General features: G+C 42.5%; 1 protein-coding gene across 3 annotated transcripts in view; it reads left to right on the forward strand.

The window, feature by feature from the left end:
• The first annotated feature begins 2,755 nt into the window (after window positions 1-2,755).
• The window catches only part of sgcd (sarcoglycan, delta (dystrophin-associated glycoprotein)), a 95,505-nt gene continuing 77,483 nt past the window's right edge, over window positions 2,756-20,777 (forward strand). For 2 of the 3 annotated variants that reach the window (XM_088280022.1, XM_088280020.1), the window contains exon 1: window positions 14,043-14,536. The gene's annotated coding sequence lies outside the window, so the exon portion shown is untranslated. Of the gene's footprint in view, window positions 2,934-14,042; window positions 14,537-20,777 lie in introns of those variants that run through there. The other variant, XM_088280023.1, reaches the window with a different exon arrangement.

Genomic DNA, 20,777 nt, shown 5'->3' on the forward strand with positions numbered 1-20,777 from the left:
CAGTATAAAAGTATTGACGTGGAGAATCGATCGTGAACGGCAGCCAAGCGGCGGTCTCTCGACTCGACGTGTAAAGCATCCAGGTGCTCGTCTGCAATTGAATCCTTGAACGTGACATTAAGAATTATACATCCAAACGTGAGGCTAATTCCAATGTTGCATTGGGGCTGTTTGTCTAAAAGATGATGATTACGCCTGAGCGTAGTCGACAGGCTGACCTTTAGCATTGCCGGTAATGAGAAGCAAAAAAAAAGCGGTGGTAAGACCTCGTTGTGGAAAGCCGTTGGAGAATTTGTTCCATATTTGACTTTTTTTTTTTTTTTTCAACCAGCGCATCATCTTCGACATCGCTATCCATCGTTTAAAAAAAACAAACACAAAAAAAACAAAAAAACACATATTTGGTAGAGACGCCACAGCTCGGGGTGGGAAAATTATGTTTTAACGTTTTACTTATATAGCAGGATTTCATTACACTTTTATATTACCGTTCGGAGTGTGCGTCCCCTCCAAAAAAAACCCCCAAAAAACCGTGTGTTTTATGGCAAAAACATTTGCAAATGTGTTTCAATCCACAAATGTGTAGAAATAATCCATTTCTGTAACCACAGTCCAAATTTGTAACATAATTCTGCAAATGCGTGCCTGAAGTCACAAATACGTACGGTCAACAAATGCGTGATTGGAGCCTCTTAATTGGCTGCAATCTTATGTGTGACTTTTGCGAGAGAGAGAGAGAAAGAGAGAGAGAGAGAGAGAGCGAGAGAGAGGAGAGAGAGAGACTTTCCTCACCCCGTTTAACCTCAAACAAAAAAAAAATAAAAATCTACACGATCCCCCTCTCAGTCAGATGGCCACCATTTAAGAAATGCGGCTAAAACTGGGGAGCAAATGAGCATCCCTTTCTCCACCAAGCAAAGATTTAAAAAGATAATCTCTCCACACAGCAGCCGAGGAGAAACACACGAAGTGCTCCTGTGGTCTAAGGTTGAGCTCGTGTTTTTTTTTTTTTTTTTTTTTTTTAAACAGCTGTACTGGTACAAAACATGCTGGGGAGATTAAAAAAAAAAAAAAAAGGTTTGCCGGCGAGCGACTCGGTCCGCCGACGCTTATCAAAACGCTGGGAGTCTTAACACGTCTTAATCGTGGCCGCTTTGCAGCAAGTCTGGCCGGGATGGCAGATATGATCATCGCTGTCCGTCAAGCTGCGAAAATGGAGCAGCTCGTCAAGGGTTAGAAGTTCGACACACAGCATCGTTCGCGTGAAAAATAATACAAATTATCGTGGAATATATTGAGAGAAAGACAAATTTCACAATATACATCAATAATCGTCCACATTTGAAAATACTTGACTAGAATGGCTGAAAATAAACATGCATGCTAACGTCAACGTAGCACGGATTTGATTTTTTCTTTTAAATCATCGTCTGTGAATAATCGCTTAACAACATTTTATTCTGCCAAATATCGGAAACTGCATTAGCCTAAAAAAAAAAAAAAATCACATGGGTCAGGCCCTAGTCGCTAGCTAATAGCACAAATTTGAATAAGATAATGTGCTAACATTAGCTTAGCTTAGCTTTGCTGGTGAGTTTTCTGCCACTGAAAAACATTTTCCTCCATAAAAATCCAATTCTACTTTGAGTTTCCTAACGATGCTTCAAAACAGGAAACGGAATTCAGGTCCCTCGTGTTTGCCGGGAGTAACATGTCACGCTTTTATTTGCTGTTTTCTGACACATGGATGTCATTTTAGCGCATTTTCCCTTTTGAGAGTGTTGATTGACAGCCGCAATCTCATTTGCTCAGCCCTAAAACGCTTTTTGGCTGAAACGGCGGCGGCGGCGGCGCCTCGGGGGAGAAAAGCCACGTTCCCTTTTGAGACACAAACGTGCAAATTGCGCAAAAATGGTTGCTTTAGCCTCATGTAGCGTTAAAGTGTCCGCTTAATTGAGGTAACGCGGCCTCCGACGTGACGTTTCCGAGCGGGATGAGGTTAAAATAGCGGCCCTCTTGTTCACGGGAAGCAATAATAGCAAATTTCCGTTTTTTTTTTTTTTTTTTTGTTTACTACAAGCTGCATATGAAATAGGGCAGATTGGCTGGTTGATAGAAAGAAAAAAAGAATGGGAGACAACAACAAGATGAATCCACAAATATTCATAGTAAGTTGGGGAGAAAACAGAAAACATGAAGGACGGGCGAGAGATGGGATTTGTCAGGGAGGGTCCTTTTCTTTCGTTCTTTCATTTTTTATTTTTTTTTTTCACTCCACTTGATGTTTTCCTTTTCGAGGACACAAGATAAGATTTCAGGCCCAAAAAAAAAAAAAAAAAAATTAAAAACAGGAGCTGTCAAGGCTGAACAGTGGGGCATTTGCAATAACAGTAGAAATGTCTTTTGTTTCTTTTTTTTTTTTTTTTTTTTAAAGCTTTGGAAGGAAACTAAAACGATCCACCTGTTTAATTTCATCCATGGCTCCTCAAGAATTATTATTCATTTTATGATTGTCATGCCCACCAAATTTTGGATGAGTTTTTTTTTTTTTTTAAATCATCGAAGAAAACTGAATGTACTTTGGTTGGTTTTGGTTCGGTTTGGTTTGATGTATCTTGTTTTTGTTTCCACCTGTTCCTTGTGTCCACCAATCAGCTCCCTCCGTCTTGACCAGGTGTGCCTCGTTGTCTCGTCTTGGTTCCCTGCTTTCTTTCGGTCTGTTTGTTCATTCTTGTTGATGCTGTTGTCCTTTTTTTTTTTTTTCAGAGCGAAGGGGTGCGCCTATTCCTTATTTTTCTTTGTTACTTTGAACCTTGTGTTTTTGTTAATTTATTTATTTTTTTTTCCATTTTCGATCCATACCGAAATGCCTCCGGGTGCTCCACAGGAGCTGGCACGACGACATGCAAACTTTAATTCCTCCTAGCAACTGGGTAAGTTTTGATCATTTTCTTAATTTGTCTGAGAAGCAAAATTGATGTCACTTGGTTTGTGCTGCTGTTTTGTTTAGCAACAGACCCGCAGTCTCTTGTAACGAGTGTTTGTGCGTGTCATGTTTGAATTGTCCTGCTGCCTTTACGAAATCTGAATCCTACACATGAATTCATTTGCAAATGTGCCGCGTTAGGCGCTGCTGTTTTGGTCAGCAACAGAGTTCAAACGAGCTCGTTGGCCGGCGTCCGTGCGTGGGAAAAAATAGCGTCTATGAATTTTTGTGTCAATTTATTGGAGCGAAAACTGTTTTGCTTGCGGAGTCAACCTCGCTGAGGCATCCGTCGTTGCCCCCGCTGTGATGTATGCATGATGTAGCAAGGCGCGCGTGTGCTAACACGCTAACGTGCGCCGACAACCCCCCCGCCTTCACATTAATTCACCTCCGTTGTTGCAATAAACCGCAGCAGGCTAATCGACGCTTTCATAATTGCATCCGCGTAAAGTTCACTCGGCTCAAGCTGATTGCGGGTCAGATGACCCCCCCTCCTCCCCTTTGCACCCCCCCCTCACCACCGTCGTATTAAAATTCATAATTCAACATTATGTGTGAGGATTTTTATTTTATTTTTTTCACCCGCGCTGGGGAGTGAGGTGATCAACATTAAAGGCGAGCAGACACATGAGGTTAATTGCCGAGCGGAAGGTCAGATCAATTATTGACATACACGAGACGGGTGAAGAGTTCACGGAGACCCGAACAAGAAGATCGAAAAGCAAAGACCAGTCATTCGCAAATTCAATTAAGATCGATTTGGAGTATTTGCACTCGTCAAGAATGTTTGTTTTTCCCGTTAATGATTTCCGATATATTGATGGCCTATGGTCACTCCACAATGTTGTGAAAAAGTGTAATGTCGCCAAAGCACCAGGAATGGGCGAGTTCCGATACCGCGACACCGCCAATACGACATTATTTTTAGGTATCGAGTACTCGTGGACACTAACGATACCAGCGTTTGATACTTAAGGCAAAGGAAATCTGCCTCCTGAGCAGTAGATGGCGCTTGACTACCACAGTTTGACATATTGGCGCATCATCATCGTCTGAGCGGTTTTGTTGCGATAAATTGAATTTTATAGTATATCAAAAGTATTCGCAATATCGATGAATATTCGTACTGGTATCGGTCTGAAACCACCTACCAAATAAAGTCCTGGCCAAAAAAAATATTTTAGCGGCCCCAAATTGACCCCCCCCCCCCCATCGAAACTCATGAGCGCCTGACTTTGAGCGAGCCACACATAATTGAGGCTATCGTGACAAGACGCACGCCAGGAATTGAAAAGCAAGTCGGCCATTTTGGCAGACGCCAACAAACTCCTGCGGGATAATTGGTCCAAAGCAGGACTCCAAACATTTCACGGATTCGTCATGGAAACAGCAGCGGGCAAGCCGTTATATACTGAGGGCGACAATTTGAGAGAGGCCTTTCTTAGAGTGGGCCGATGAATTTACTCTGGAGAGGGCAGTACATCACGCACGGGGGTCGTAACAATCATTTTCAACATGATCAAATTTCTTACGAAGGTAATGCGAACCTCCACGTTGCTCAATCTGTTTTTCACCGCCGACACGTAACAATGTTGCAATTTCCCTGAACTTTCAATTAGCTCGCACCGCCTCACCGTAATGGCTTTCTTTGAGAAAAGCCTCCGCAGACAAATGAAACCATTTTTTTTTTTTAAATTGGACCGCGTTGAATTACGATGGTCCGTCTAGCCTTTGAACGACTTCCCGTCTTGTTCCTCTTCTCATTTTCAACGCGGGCCTTTCGCCAGCGAATAATTAAAACATTAGTTCCGGCGTAATTAAAAATTGTTCGCAGCGTCGGCTGTCGCACTGTCGCAAATCGGAATTAATTGCGATGAAAAGAGTTGTTGGACTGCGTCGTCGGTACGACGCAGGTTATTTGACAATTGGACAAAAATAAAAACAATCCAGTTCTGAATATTCGCATAATTTAACTGCGACAATTAGTCAATCATTGTTGATTGGTTGGAAATTTGCTGAGTCCGTTTCATCAACGCCAATAAAACGGCTTCAATCATCATTCGAAGTCTTTTGTGTGGAACATTCGTTTCATTAACGCACTTTTTCTTAGCAACATGAGATTTGGTGGGCATGTTTATCATAAATGGAGCCACAAAAAAAATTCAAGAACCCATGTCTGGAAACCAAAGAGGAAGTTGGCCACTTTGATTTAAAATCAGTCACATTTGAGTCTGTTGCAGGTCTGTCGCGAAACGCTGGAAATTTTGGAAAAAAATTAGGTTTGGTAGGCTCGTCTATCAGGAGTAGCCCCACAAAAAAATCTTAAGAAGCCATAACTGCAAACATGCAGGAAGTTGTCATGTTTGAGTCCATTCCAGGTCTGAAGTGAAAAAAATTGGAAAATTCATTATCCGAAGCTGGTACCACGTTCCAGCATGAGTAGACCCACAAAAAAAAAGAAAAAAAAGGGTCACTTTGGTCATTTGCAGTTCACTAGTGCACTCCCGGAATATTTTGAAAATGCAATCCCAGAAGCCAATTTCACCTAACATCGTCAAATTTGGTCCATCATGAGCGGACCCACAAAAAAAGGGAACCATCCTAATCGAGCAACGTCTACTCATGCTGAATTCCGAAACATTTGAGTTTTCCTCGTCGCGTGTGGGCGGAGCATGGCAGCAAAATTTGAAAACTCCAATAAACCAGTTCCACCGGGTCAAACGTCTCGAGTGTGCCCCCTACTGGCTGCAAACGTATCCATCCAATAACTCCACACAAACGATGCGACTTCCCGCCTGCCATCGCGGATGAAACGTTTTCCTCCTGGCGTCGCGTTCCTAACTAATCTGACAACGACGGAGGCAGGCGAGAACGCGGGAAGTGATCGGCAAAGCGAAGACAAATCTCCCGTCACGGCGCGATTTTAGCCTCGTTTAATTTAGCGCCAAAGATAAGGCAGCTGAAGTCCTTTTTAATAGAGGCTTGCGTTCAGAACGTAACCGCTGCATGACTAATGGACGCCAGGCAACAATGTTAATGAGATGCGACAAGAAGATATACCTTTGGAATAAAAGCACACTGTGCCATTTTTCTTCTTGGGGCAAGATGATTAGTCTTGGAAGTGACATTTAATCAAATATTCGTAAATTCCTCCAGATAGTTTTTGCTTTAGAATGCAAGGGCAATACGAAAAACGCATTAAATAACTGCAGGATAATTTTTTTTAAATTTCATTTAATTTTTTTCAAGCCACATTAACAACAGTCTTACGAGTACGCCAATTAGAAAAAGGCAATTGAACGGACGCCTGTATTTCCTTGACGCCCTCACAAAGTCGCTTCAGGATGAAATGGTCCGTCCTTGTTTAGAACCTTGAAATTCATCTGCAAATTTCACTGCCGTCAAATAAACGCAGGCCGACGCTCAAAGTGCATTTATAGTGGCGGACCATCATTTTAAAGGCGTCGCTGGAAAGGACGACGCTACTTTCGAAGCGACCAATCATCCACTTTGACCGCCAGCGCTCGGACGCGCCAATGATGGAGCGTCGTTCCTCGCCGGCGTCGTTCTTCAATTAGGCCTCATTAGCGCCCGGCGTCCACGCCGACGCCTCCGTCATTGAGCTGGGCTTCCAAGCGCGAGGATCATCCCGACGCTAGGTCGGCGTGGAAAGAAAAAGATGACATGTCTGTGTCTGATCACCTCCAGGCGTAACATGACACGCCGTGATGGGACTGTGTCACTCTTATTCTCAACTGTCAGCTCAGTTCACATGACGGATGGAGGCTGCAAAGCCCCGATGGAAATTTGTCACGCAAACGGCAAATACGGCGAGGCGCAAACATCAAAACAGTTTCTGCTCTAAAACTATGGCGAATAAGTCAACAATTAAAAAAAAAAAAAAAAGGACTGACAAGTCGATTAGTCGCTAAGCGTGCTAATCGCTAACGTGAAACACAGAGTCGGGAAAAACACAAAATAAGTGCTTAGGTGTGCAGTCGACTTTTAACTGAAGTCCCGCAGAACAGAACATGAACAGAAATGTTGTCGTCCAATCAATACGCATCAAGACATAAAATAAGATAACAGCTACATTCGCAATTTAGCATAATCGGAACACGGAAATGGCTGACGTCAACATGATGAAGACGTTCGATGTTAAACGTATATGAAATATTTAGAATCTCATCATTAATATTTGCACCAAAGAATACTCACTTTTGAGATTCACACAAAAATAGTTCTCCAAATTATATTTTTGATCAATTTAGCGTTGAGAAGGGACGATGATTTTATCGACAATCTGACATGCACGAAATGTCAAACATTTTGGGGTTTAAAAAAAGGCATTTTCTTATTCACCATTACACATAGATTCCAAATTATACTTGACGGAAAGTAGGTTTGAAAAACTGCCCCACCGTAGATTGTGAAGCAAATCGCTAATTAAGTAGAAATTGTAACACCTGTGAGGAAAATCGCAATACCATTTTTTTTTTCTCCCTAAAATCATTTACTCCCTAACAGATGTTCAAATTTAAAAAAAAAAAAATATCACGGATGACAAAACAAACGCTAATCCCAAAACTCCCCCAAAGATAAACTTGCAAATGAGATTTGGGACGTCGGCGCCACAATTCATCGGTCGTTATCGCCCACGTCAAGTCACGCGAGCAAGATGGTCTCCGTTGGCCGAAGCGAGCGCGTCCCGCCTCATACATAAGCCGTTATCTGGCTCGGCCAAAGGCGGGCGCCATCGCTCTCGACAATTTATTCGTCAACGGCGCTTCGCTATCAAGGTCAAGCAGCCAGTCAGCCACTTCCAGGAGAGGTGAGGGAGGGAAGTCGCGACGCTTTGGTTTTGAGCGATCGAGACGTTCCGCCGGTTGAACAGAGTTGTTACTCTAACATGGACGCTTACGACATACGGACCAATTTGCTCTCCGAAGAAACCATCAGACTTTATGGATCGTTCTAATTGGACATTTTTTTTTTTTTTCTCTGCTGTAATCGGCTGCAATTCGATCCCTGAAATTAAATTTTGACTCTGTACAATTAATCACTATTTGGTTGCATTGTGTTTAATGAAAAAAAATTAATAAATGAAGAAATAAAAAAAACTTACTCACAGCTAACGATTACTTTAATGTCGATTATTTTGTTGTTGAATCGGATAAGAAAATCAGCAAAAAATAAAGTTGTTTTCCAAACTGAAAACAGATGTTTTCAATTGCCTTATTTTGAAAGACAACCAAATAATTTGTCAATAATCCAAAAATAATTCCAGATTAATTTGATCAATTGATTAATAGTCAATTTGTTGTTGCATCGCAATGATTTTTTTTTTTTCACCTAACAAAACAATTTAAGCTTGTTTCCCGGAACAATGCGACTTTATTCTCATCACTCTCCCATCCTTTCTTTTTTTCATTGTCTTTCTTTATGAGGCCGCAGGGCAGTCGCCGAGCCTTGTCGAAGAATTCCTTACAATGTCCACAAAAAAGACAAACGCGTGCCGATGAAAACCTCACCTCACTCTCACAGAGGTAATGACCAATTTCACACAGCACATAAAAGCCAACCTGTCAGTCCACCACCAGGGAATAACCCCCCCTCACCAAAAGTGTCGAGGTTTACGCCCCCCCCCTAAAAAAAAAGACAAATCTCCTCATGACTAAAGAACAAGCCGTAAATGAGCTTTAAAGGTGTTTAATGCAAGCACATGACTTCCTTGCCACCTCCTGGTAATCCTCTCGCGTATGGAAAAGAATTTTACCCCCTCTCGCCTCGCCTTTTGCACAGGCCGTGATGTTTTGACATCGAGAAATGTCAAGAAACGTGTACTAGCTTGCCTGAGTAGAACTCGACGTGGCATGCGCAGCATCGCCGCAAAAGCGCGGGCGGACGATTAGCGCAAGGATGTGTTCGGGGACACGTCGCTGATACGCAATCGCAAAGGTTTAAGCGCAATAGTCGCGTTGGTTGGTTGCTTACAAGTTCAATTTTTTTTCTGCAACCACAAAAATTTGCCATGAAAAAAAATTTTTAATTTGTTTTGCGACCACAAAAATCCACCCCAAAAAATTTAATTTGTTCTACGACCACAAAATTCTGCCCCAAAAAAGTGCTATTTGACCACAATAATCCACCTCCAAAAATAAAAAAATCCAACCAAAAAATATTAAAAATGTCTTTTGCCACCACAAAAATGCACCTCCAAATCCCCCCCCCCAAAATGTGTTCTGCGACCACAAAAGTCTGCCCAAAAATATAAAAAAAATCTGTTCTGTGACCACAAAAATTCACCCCCCCCAAAAAATTATCCCGCAACCACAAAAATTCCACCCGAAAAAAGAAAACATTTGTCCTATGACCACGAAGCTTTTCCCCCCCCAAAAAAATGTGTTCTACATCCACAAAAATCCACGTCCCCCCCCAAAAAACAAGTTTAGACCACAAACGGCCTTTTGGATTTCGTTAGCGTGTTAGCTAATGAGTTAGCTAACGTACGACAACCGTAGCGAGATCACCAATAGAATTTGTCTTTGATGCAGCAGGCGCTATTTTTAGCCCCGGTATCATTATCATGAATCCCTCGGTGACTTTTGGGCTCCCGTCGAGACCATCTTGCCTTCTCGCCGCTCGCACATCTACACCTCGGTGTGTGACACTTGGCTTGTTAGAGATGTCCTCCAGCTGCTCCCGCAAGGGCGCAGCACGGTGTCACTGATATGGCAGCGAAAGGAGAGCCAAACCCGCTTGGGGGGGCGGGGTCACTTGTTCACGCCAAACATAGAATTCAGTTTTTTTTTTCTTCAGAATAGCATGTTTTGCGTAATGGGGTTGCCTAGAACATATAATTAAAAAAAAATATATACTAAAATAAATTTTAAAAATTATATGGCGTCCCCTTCATGTTAGCATTTTTGCTAACGATATCGTACTTTTATTTTCCAAGTGCTCCCCGTCCATGTCTCACCTTTGGAACAAGCTATTAATTTTTGCGCCATTCCTCCAACTTTTCCTTCTTTCTTTCCTTCCCGCCGTCTTTCTTCTCTCACAGCTTCGCGCGTTCTGATTAACTTTGCTCTCGCCTTCGCGTTCTGCCTCACAAATCTGGCAAATGGAGACCGGCTCCGAGTCAAATGGAAAGGTGGCAGAATGATCCATCCGCATCCGTCTGTGTGACTTTGTTGTTATTCGTGAAAAACGCACACGAGCTCGCAATCTCCACATTGTTTTTAAACGGCGCGCTTACCGGCACATTAACGGCGTTAGCATAACTTTTGATATATAATCTGCAATTTCTCTATGAAGGGAGGGTGGGGGATGAGTTCCATTTCCATTTTGATTCCTTGTGATTATCCACAGTTGAGGCAGTTCTCCGAAGTCATTTCACGCATCCATCCTGCTCGGCACCAAGCCTAACTCTTATTATTTTTTTTTACATTTGAATTAAAAAATTAAAAATTCTAAAAGGTCCTCGCTAGAAAAACAAAATGTTGTTGGTATATTGTGACCACTCCTCTCTCCATCATCTTCCTCCTCCTCCTCCTCATCACGGGCTTCATTACCGTTTCCGATGAGCCGCCTCATGTGGTCACAGGTCATTACATTCAATCATCCGGGGAGTCCCCCATCGCCTCGGATCAATTAGTTCCTCGATGCCCAGTGGAGGCGGGGGGGGGGGGGAATCCCCTGCAAGTCCTGCCGTCAAATAACGCAAACTGATTGGATGACAGCAGCATGAACAGACGGCGGTGTCGGAGGACATTTTTTTCCCCTTCCCGCGCTATACAGGTGAAAAAAAAATCTCAAGAGCATGAACAGACTGCAGGTTGTTGCGTTTATTATTTTTCCGAACAATGCCAATCATGTCAATCGAGGGGTATGAAATTCATTCATTCATAAATTCATGAATTAATTTTTGAAAGAATTAAAATGGGTAATAATAAAATAAAATATTGGCGATAATAATAAGACATTATTCTGTGCCTGAATAGTAAATATTTTAACAAATATGGATTCAATTGCTTTCAAGAATAAATAATTTTAATTAATTAAAAAAAATAAGAATCAACAACACTGCTCAACAGCCATTTTTAATCACAGATGTGTTCTCAAACTTTCCAAAAAAATATTTTAAATTTCTTAAGTCTAGACATGATTTAATTTATAGTTTTGACATTTCCGGGAATGAAAAAAAAAAATTCCACCTGTTTCTAAACTGGCAAAGCATCGGAAAATTCCTCTGCATGGAGTCTTTCCACTTGACTGTGCGCTCAACCGACTAGCCGCCGTTGGCCGACGAGCGGCCGGTCGCCAATGCGCAACTGGCGTCCCCATCGGTACACCACTCGCTACTTCTCCCAATCACCTTTTGAAATCAATACTTGGCCGATGTTTTAGGCGACTCGCCTGAAACCGTGCTGATGAATTCATCAGGCAACTTTGCTCCTGGTGATTCATTTTCGCAATCATCTGTACGCGACTGTAAAGAATCGGGATCACTTCATAGCACGGCGCCAAACGACACTCAATCTTTTTTTTTTCTTTTCTTTTGTTAATCCATGAAAATGACTTTCATAATTCCCTTCCTCCCACGCGTCACAAGAACATACATTCCGCGTCGACTCATAGCGTCGCATGCATAATTAATGTTCGGCACGAAAGCCGGGCTTCCTTTTCTGGTGCTTCAAAGCGTTGTTTATTGTCTCCCCCTTTTTTTTTTGCAAACAGGCCACGTTTATTTCAGTCAGGTGGCATTCGGAAGAAGTAGCACTGCGGGAAAGCGCATCAACGTGAGGGCGTGGTGTGACGGTTGCTGTGACACCAAAACCTGAAAAAGAGACACGCAGTGAGATTGTGGCGGCGGTGTTCGATAAGTCTGGAAAAAAGAAGCACGACAAAGCGTGGAAGTGATGTGCGACACGAAAAAGAAGCACGAGCTGACTAAGATCGTGACAAAGCGCAAATGAGGCACCCGGTTGAAGGGTTGTGACAAGAAGCGATGGCCCGAAAGCCCGAAAACGAAGCACAGTGTCCCAACGTTATCATGTCAGTGATTTCGTTTTCACGTTAATCTGCAAAACCATGAGGAATCTCTCTTGCTTTAAAAAAAAAAAAATTCCACGTGAAAAAGCTTTGTATAATTTCCTTCCTCCTACACGACAAAAGCACATACATGTTCCCCCCGATGGCGTCTTCATGACTGCCGCTTAAAATGAGGACTTTCACCGACAATGGCTCGGCTCGCATGCATAATTAACCCCCCCCCCTCCTCCCGCCCGCTACGTTATGTTTCAAAGAGTTTTTTTATCGGCTCTCTTTCACAGACGCTCAGTCGTAATGATGCTGGCCAGCGCTCAAAATGCACATTTTTTTTTTCATCCCCATCCCGCCTCTTTTTGAAATCATCAATAATTGGCAACTCAACTTTTTCTAACGTGATCATTTCCGCAATAGGATGAATTACAAGATGAAATCATGACTTGACTGACGTGAATATTGTTGGCTTGCAAAGCAACCGGTCGGCACTAATTATTCCTTTCATTTGTCTGCCTTGTCTGTGGTGACGGCCAACTGGAAAGCAAGATGCTAATAATAGCCACGCTTGTTCAAAGAAGCGTGCCTTTGAAATGTTACATCACAGGTTTGGCTTTTTTTTTTTTTAAATGTCCTCATCATAGGAGAGTAGACTTCAGCCCGCTGTCTATTGTTGCATTTGTCCTCCTTTGCTTTAAAAACAAGTATTGATCTTGATACACTTCTCCCTTCAAATTAAGTAGTCAAAGTGTGTGCGTGTGTGTATGTGTGTGTGTGTGTGCGCGAGTGAGTCCCTTTCAGCGTGCGCTTCCTCAACTTGTGCTTCTTTAAATATTTTAATCGATGTTTATGACCCTTGGCAAGAGGAGCTGCTGTTAACGCGCCAGCCTCACTGACACACACACACACCCACACGCCCACGCACGCACGTTTTACTGCCTCCATGGGGTCATGCGGTCCTAAACTTGATCGAGTGAGGCTGCACCAAAAAAAAAAAAAAATGTCAGGTCATTTGTGGCAAAAGCGGGTTGAGTCGGACAACTTTGGCACACTAACGAGGCAAAACTGTGCACAAATTGACAACTTTGTAAAGACGTCATGCAATTATACTACTTTCCTACTAATTAGTCATTTTATGAGTGTGTCCTAAGCAGGCATGTGCACACATTCAACCTGCCCTCTTCCTCTGGACAAAAAAAAATAAACCTTTTTCTTTAGCCCATTTTTTATAAATTTATATCTTAAAACATTTTTTTTTTGATTTGCACAGCTTATCGCAGAAATATTTCCCAAAAAGCTTGCATTTTCGCATGCCACAAAAACCTGCCTTTTGAACAGGGGTGTGTAGACTTTATATTGCCACTATATCTTTAGATGAGTCAGTGCACTAACTAGAACCACTTGGGCCAGGAAAATAAATAAAAAATAAATGAATTAATTATTTAAAAATAAATATATATATATATATATATATATATATTATTTTTTATTTTTAATTAATTTATTTTCCTATATATAAAAATATATATATATATATACATGTGTGTATATATATATGTGTATATATATATATATATATATGTATGTGTGTATATATATATATATATGTATATATATATATATATATTCTTTTAAAATTTATTTTTAATTTATTTATTTTTAATTTATTTTCCTATATATATATATATATCTATATATATATGTGTGTGTGTGTGTATATATATATATATATATATATATATATATATATATATATATATATATTCTTTTTTAATTTATTTTTAATTAATTTATTTATTTTTAATTCATTTTCCTGGCTCTAGTTAGTGCACTGAATCGTCTTACTAGTACGAGGACCTTAAGATGGATCGAATAAATGCTCAGGCTGCTTTCCATCCTCGTCTCTGTTAATGTAGTCGCTCCTGCCTCTCTCTCTCTCTCTCTCTCTCGCTCTCTCCCCACCTCCCAAAGAAATCTTCGTCTCGCCTCTCACATCGCTGTCCGGATCCACTTGGCGCTCGTCGCCTCCCGCTGCACTCCACCTCCATTCCCCTCACGCACACACACATACACGCACACGCACTCCCTCTCTCACACACATATCTGCACACATGCATTCACACTCTGCCACGCTCTCTCTCCTGCCGGTGCAGACTTGTGAAGAAGATCCAATGCAAGCCAAGGAGCGGCTCTTTTCTTTATTTTTTTAAAAAACAAACAAACTCGAGCCATGTTTTTGGAACGACACATTTTTTGTCTCCCGTCCACAATTGGAACCTTTTGCCGGAATTGGAGCGGCAGTCATTTTCGGGCTCGCCACTGAAGGGATGCTCAGTTCTGAGCAGGAATATTCCCACTCCCAGTTTGGACACATTTGAGGAAGAGGGCATGTCAAGGAATTAACAAATCTCCCGCTGGACTTCTTCAACTTGCCATCTCAAGACAAAAAGAAAAAACGCAAATACGCAGCTTCACACCAGCCAATTTTTGGCATCAGACTAAGAGGTAAGGCTTTTTGGCTCAATGGAAAGTGGTTCTGATTGGACTCTGCTGCTGTATTTTGAAAATGAAGTTGCTTGTTGTGAAACCTCACTCTTGGCGCCGTGTTGATTGGTCACGGCTGGTGCTGCTCCGTCCTGCTTGCTATGCATCATTCAGCGTTTGGAGCAATGAGCATCACTGTGTCGTCTCTGCTCGACAGACGGACAGCGAGAGAGCGAGAGAGCGAGCGAGAGAGCGAGAGAGCGAGAGAGGCAGCTGACGTGGGCAGTGAGAAGCTGCAAGAGGATTTTTTTTTTTTTCGGCATCCGGCACCTGAGCTTGTTTTTTTTGGTTTGTTTGTGGGGTCGGGTCTGCAGGCGCTGTGAGAAGTTTGCGTTTTAAATCCGGCGTTGTGCAAAAAGATGGTTTTTGTGGTGTTGTCTGCAGGTAGTTGAGTTTTTTTTTTTTTTTTTTTTGAAACAATCGGCAGTTCAACTCCTGCATTTGCATTTTAGGGGACTTTTCCGCATGAAGCATTTTTTTTTTTTTTGTCGCCTTATCTTCGATCAAGTGTGAAGTTTTCGATTGACATTTGGCATTTAAATGATGTCGATTATTCTGCATGCGGCACCTGACTTTTGTTTTGTGGTCTGTGGTCAGTCAAGTGATCATAAAGCGCTTTATATTGGAGTTCAGCATCGGAAGGCAGAGGATTTTTTTTTTTTTACTTCTGACTGAATGAAAAATGCAGCAGATTTGCACTGAATTGTTAATTATTAATATTTGCAGTTGCATTCAAGTTTTGCTCGACTCGCTTTCAAGATGCCTTCCAAAATGACATACTGGCTTTTATTTATTTATTTTTTTTTTTTTAGTTTTTTGGAGGCAGTCTCAGCAGATTTGTCCTCATCCGAGCTCTGTCAATGTTTTCATGCTGCTTCACACCAAGAAACGAATCAAAGCGCTCATTCTTGAGCTAAGATGGATGAAAATAACTTTGATTTTCTGCAAATTGAAATGAAATCATTTTCAAATAAATAGAAATTTAGAAATGTCAAGTTGAGACTTTGTGCGGATTGTGGTAAATTTTCGGAATGATCTGGAAAACGTGAAATTCAGTCTGACTTTTTGGAACATTTTGAGGAATTTGGGAATTTGTTTGGTTTCTCGCTACATTCTGGAATATTTCTTGGCACAGAACAACGAATCCATCAACAGTTGCCTGCGACTACAAAAAAAATGAAGAAAACATAAACCAAGCCTTCAAAACAAAAGACACTCAAGTGAGAAGATGGAGGGCGCAGGTGTTGATGGGAAAGACATCCAAGCGGCGCAGTGACAGGAAAAAAAAAAAAAAAAAAAGCAAGAAAGCATGAATGATGGATTTTTGAGCAAAGGTGCACTCGTGGCGTGCTGCCGGAATTGCCGACACACCTTCATGCTACGCCTAATTACATATGCGCAGTCCATCTCGGAGGGAATTGCAAACCAAGTCAGAACAAGGAAAGTCTGTCAAAATAACAAACTTGTCATCGTCATTCCTACGCTTGGCAACTTTCAACGTGTCATGAGGAGCGCGTTCAAACGGGAACGATGGATTTTAAAATCACTTTTAACTCATTTAATGCCACCCATTTTTACTGGAGGAAAGCCCTCATTCCAAGCGTTTTTCTGGATTTTGACAAATTTTTGCGAGGCCAGCCAAATATTCGGTTCTAATGCTAGAAAAACACAGAGCTATGATGAAAAAAAAAAAAATAGCTAAGACGTATAAATCCGTCTTTGGGAGGCGGGGACTACGTTTTTCAAAAGGTATATGTATGTATGTTATGGATTGAATGAGTTAATGGCCGCCCGATATTATCCGCCAGAAATGAAATAAAGCCAACAAGGAACCACGATAACTAATTTTTCTGCTCACAAATGCCCAAATTAGATGGCGTAGGTGCGAAAACACGCCAATTTGGTCTCGCCCAACATTCCGATCGGGGCTCAACGTGACGAAATTTGCCAGACTTATTATTTGTCCAAAATGGCTGCTCCGACACAAAATGGCCGACTTCCGGTTCAATTTCCGGCTTGGGTCGTTACGTTAGACACGTGAGATTACTACAAACGTACATAATATCAGCATCGTGTGAATTCTACGTTATATACGAATAAAGTGTTTGTCATCGAATTACAGTCGAGATAATGGGGTGCCACTATATGCTTGGCACGCGGCTAATACGCGACAAGTAAAACAAGCGCATGAATGGAAAACCAAACGCGAGGACGTGAACAATGAAAAATTGCCTGGCATGAATATTTAACGCGCGGCTGCGGGGGGAAGAAAAAAAAAAGCGAGGCGAGTCCAAACAGCGGATTTGTCGCCGCCGCTTTTGTTGCCTGTCAACAAAAATGTTTTTGCCAGCCTAAGCTTTTATTTTGCTAATGCGATCTGCGGCGTTGAAGGCGGAAGCCTTAAGTCCGTCTTTGAATGTCCAACGCCACTGCGGCTCATTATGAACGATAAGACTTGAAACGGAAGAACGTTTAGGTTCCCGGCTACACTTTAATTACAAGTACAAAAACGAGAAAAATAGACGGATACTTCTTGAAGCAGCCGTGTTCGACCTTCATGAATTTGTGAAATTTGATGTTGCTTGGCAACTCAAAGTCCGTCCAAAGTTATGACACTTACACAATATAAGGCATCATTTCACGTACAATATAGTTTTGTTGTATTACCAACAAAAAGATTTTTTTTTTTGCAAAATTTTCATATATTTCCCAGACCTTTGAAAGTGAATTCAGAGATTTGTGAAAATTTTGTGTTAAATTTTCACCATTTCAGTTTTCCTCAATTTTTAGGGGGCGGGACTTAAGTGGCACTCAGGGACACACGCTTTAGAACTTGAGCACCATTTCTTTGAATTTTGTGCGCTTCTGCTTTGCTAGCAAGCTTTACTTCCGCCTCAAAAAAATATACCTGAACTTCAAAAGCTGGTGCGGTTGCTTTAGAGTGCCTCGTTGTTTTGCGCGTCACGCCGAACGTCCGACTTGACAGCCAGCATGTGGACCGCTCCTGAGTGAGTTTTGAGCACTCCCAAATTTATTCCGCGTAAAGAAGAAAAATAAAAAAAATTCAAGAGTACTTTTCCACTACCTGCTGCTCAGACCTTAAAAATGACCTTCCTGATAACTTTATAAGAAAATCAAAACTCCACTCCAACTTGCGGAGGGCTCACCCGCAACCGTGCCGATAAATCATGGACGAGCCTCCCGTATGCTCGCGCCGCTTCATCAACATTTCATTTCGATTCCCCACCGCCACTACATTGTATTTCTTTGATTTGACTTAAAAGAACACGCGCGCTGGATAGAAATATTGGGATTGCTGATTCTTATTGACGGTGGACATGCGCTAGCGAATTACAGAGTTGCAGTATAACTTCGTGACGTGCTTGGCAGGACTTCAAACTTGCTGACTTGTTCCAAATGGCATCACAACAGTGTGAAAAAAGTTTAAAAAAAAAAAAGTGAGATGCAGTACCCCTCCATGCCATCGGCGGCGCTAGTCGGCACGCAACCTTTGATGGTGATGTCCAATAACGGTGGTCTTTGGTGAATGAGAGTGATTAATTCATCTCGTTGCTTTTCTGTCTCATTTTTTGCGAAACCACTTCAATTTTCACCGTTTTTCTGCTTTTGTCACTTCCAGTTCTTGTCCAGTGCACTGATTCGCTAGCTAACAGCCAATCACGGTCATCATTTAACCTGACAGCCCGACCCGATTGTACATTGAATCGTCCGAACACGCCCCTAGACGTCACGACGATGGTTCAGATTTTACGACGTTTCGCACTTCACCAAACGGACGACATGTCCCGACGTTGCCTTCACCGATCCGCAGACTTCTCCCAAGATTGGTCGCCGGTCTGTGGCGGAGCACATCAAGAGACAGACATTTCCTCTCAGATCGATTCCCGATTGCCAAGCGGGAACGGAACTCACGCTTCCTGCACCAGTCGAGCCGATGCACCTCTCGTGACCGTTAAATCTTAAAACGCGTCATGGCGACCAACTGCGACCGCTTAGCACCCCGACGCAAACCTTCACGCCGAAACCAAACCCGTCAGCCTAACCTTCAAATGGAAGCTCAAAGCCCAAACCCAAAACGCATCATCAGAACCACAATGTGGAAATGAATAGTCCAGTAAAATCCATTTGTGTCCCCGGTTGGACTGCGGCGCCGCATCCCAACACACACATTTGCTTCCTCTCTTGTGGATTTTGTGCTTGTGTGCTCATAAATCCCCGTAATAACACCACATTGTGTGGAGCACATCCACTTGAGACGTGGGAGACACGCCGCCCCGCTACATTACCGACTCTTATTGTGTGGCTTTGCGGCCGGTTGTTACATCACCGTCGTCCTGTTGCTTTCGAGTGCCCCCCCCCTCCCTCGCCGAGCTGCGGAGAAAATGAAGCGAGCCGGGTTGTAAAATTCATTCATTATTTGATTTCCATCTCCGTGTGCACAATAACACCAGCGTATCATTTTCATGCAGACGCGCCGGTCAAATGTAATTCGAGAGACTTGTTTCGGATGACGTGCGCCCCCCCCCCCCCCCCCCCATTTTCTAAAGTCGTGCCGCTTTGGCGTGAATTAAAAGACGACAAGTCGCTCGAGGCGTTGTTTTGCGACCACCGTGAACAGGTTCTCGGGTTGGATGTTCTACAAAATGTTTCATTTGTCCAGCCCTAAATGTCGCGCTAAACCTTTTTTGCCCTAAATTTAAAGTCAATCTTGACCTTCATTCCTAACTTTAACACCTGAAACCAACTCGAATCTCAAACCCGAAACATGTTGCGTGAATCCGTGTACGGTGGTGCCTTGAAATTTAATTCTTAGAATTTAAATAATAAAACAACTTTTGCATCCTTTGAATGAAACATTTGGGCTGGCTGCTTTCTGGTTTGTGCCTTGGCCACTTGGGGGCGCTGTAATACACTCAGATTTGTTGTTGCAGCGCAAAGATTGTGAACGTCACAACTCAGCAGCGGTAATAAGACGTTTTTTGCAGAGGATAAAATATTTATGCTCGTGAGTGTTGTTGTATCGTCTGTCTACATGTGTTGCTGCACCGTTTGTGTTCAAATATATGTTTGAAGGGTTATAAATATCGTAACATCGACGCTAGTTTCGTGAGCCTATTGTGTGTGTGCTCTTCAGAAAGTTCAAGATTGTTCAATAATGACGACTGTCGTTTGACCCAAGGTTGGAAATTGCATCGGAATATTTTTGCGGCTGTCAAAGTGGCGACGCCCCCCCCTTGGCGACCTTGGGCCACGAATAATCAAAAATCGATGGGGTTCCCCTCTCAGTCTCTTTGGGCCTCTGTCTTCCTCCACCACAGTCGGTTAATTTGACAAACCGCAAAGCACGCACGGAGCATACCAGCGCGGCGTTTTAGTCGGCAGGAGGCGATTAATCCAAGCAATAAGCAGTCTGACGGGAATGAATTGTGACAGAGGAATGTCTCGGAATCAATGTTTGGAAAATACTGTACACGGAGAGAATTGAGAACAAATAGGGAGATTAAATTCTTTGTAAAGTTTAATTTTTATTATTTTTTTTCCCTCCATTTTAACACGGCAGGATGCACACGGGTGAGGCTGCCAAGGGGTTTAAATCCTGCACATGTCCACTTTTCGACGTCATGGCATATGGATGCGCAATCTGTATTGGGACACGATGTAGCGTGGTCGCAAAGGCTACTCGCACTCCGAGGGATCCAATATATGGACGCACCCGCTCGGAGCTCCTTGGATTTGTCTTGATATTGCCGCCGATTTGACAAGCAGATGTGAAGCGACTTTCGCAGATGTCAGCAAGTGTCGCGGTGGCAGCTGCTCTTGCTCCGAGTGAGCGAGTGAGCCTCTCTCATGTTCAGGGGAAAAAAAAAATGAAAAATTCCTTCACTTTTTTGTAGATTTTTCGTTGTCGTACGACCTAACTTGCGACAATTTGGCGTCACGCCATGCATGCGATGATGAAAATTTTAATTCCTCTTGACGGTCGAGTGGTTTGGAACAATTCTCAAGGACGGGTTTGTGTCTGTTTCTTTTTGGGGTAAGGTTTCTTGAGGCTTTTTTGTGGGGCTACTCGTGAAAGACACAGCGACCGGATTTTTGGGAAATTGGCGAGAAAAAAACCCAGAGTGCACGGCCATCTTGGAAATTGGACTAAGTAACCCTGAGATGGTTTCTTGTGTCCTTT

The sequence above is a fragment of the Idiotropiscis lumnitzeri genome, chromosome 17 (assembly GCF_059441095.1).
Source record: "Idiotropiscis lumnitzeri isolate Australia: NSW breed Sydney's pygmy pipehorse chromosome 17, RoL_Ilum_1.0, whole genome shotgun sequence".
Classification (NCBI taxonomy): Eukaryota; Metazoa; Chordata; class Actinopteri; order Syngnathiformes; family Syngnathidae; genus Idiotropiscis; species Idiotropiscis lumnitzeri.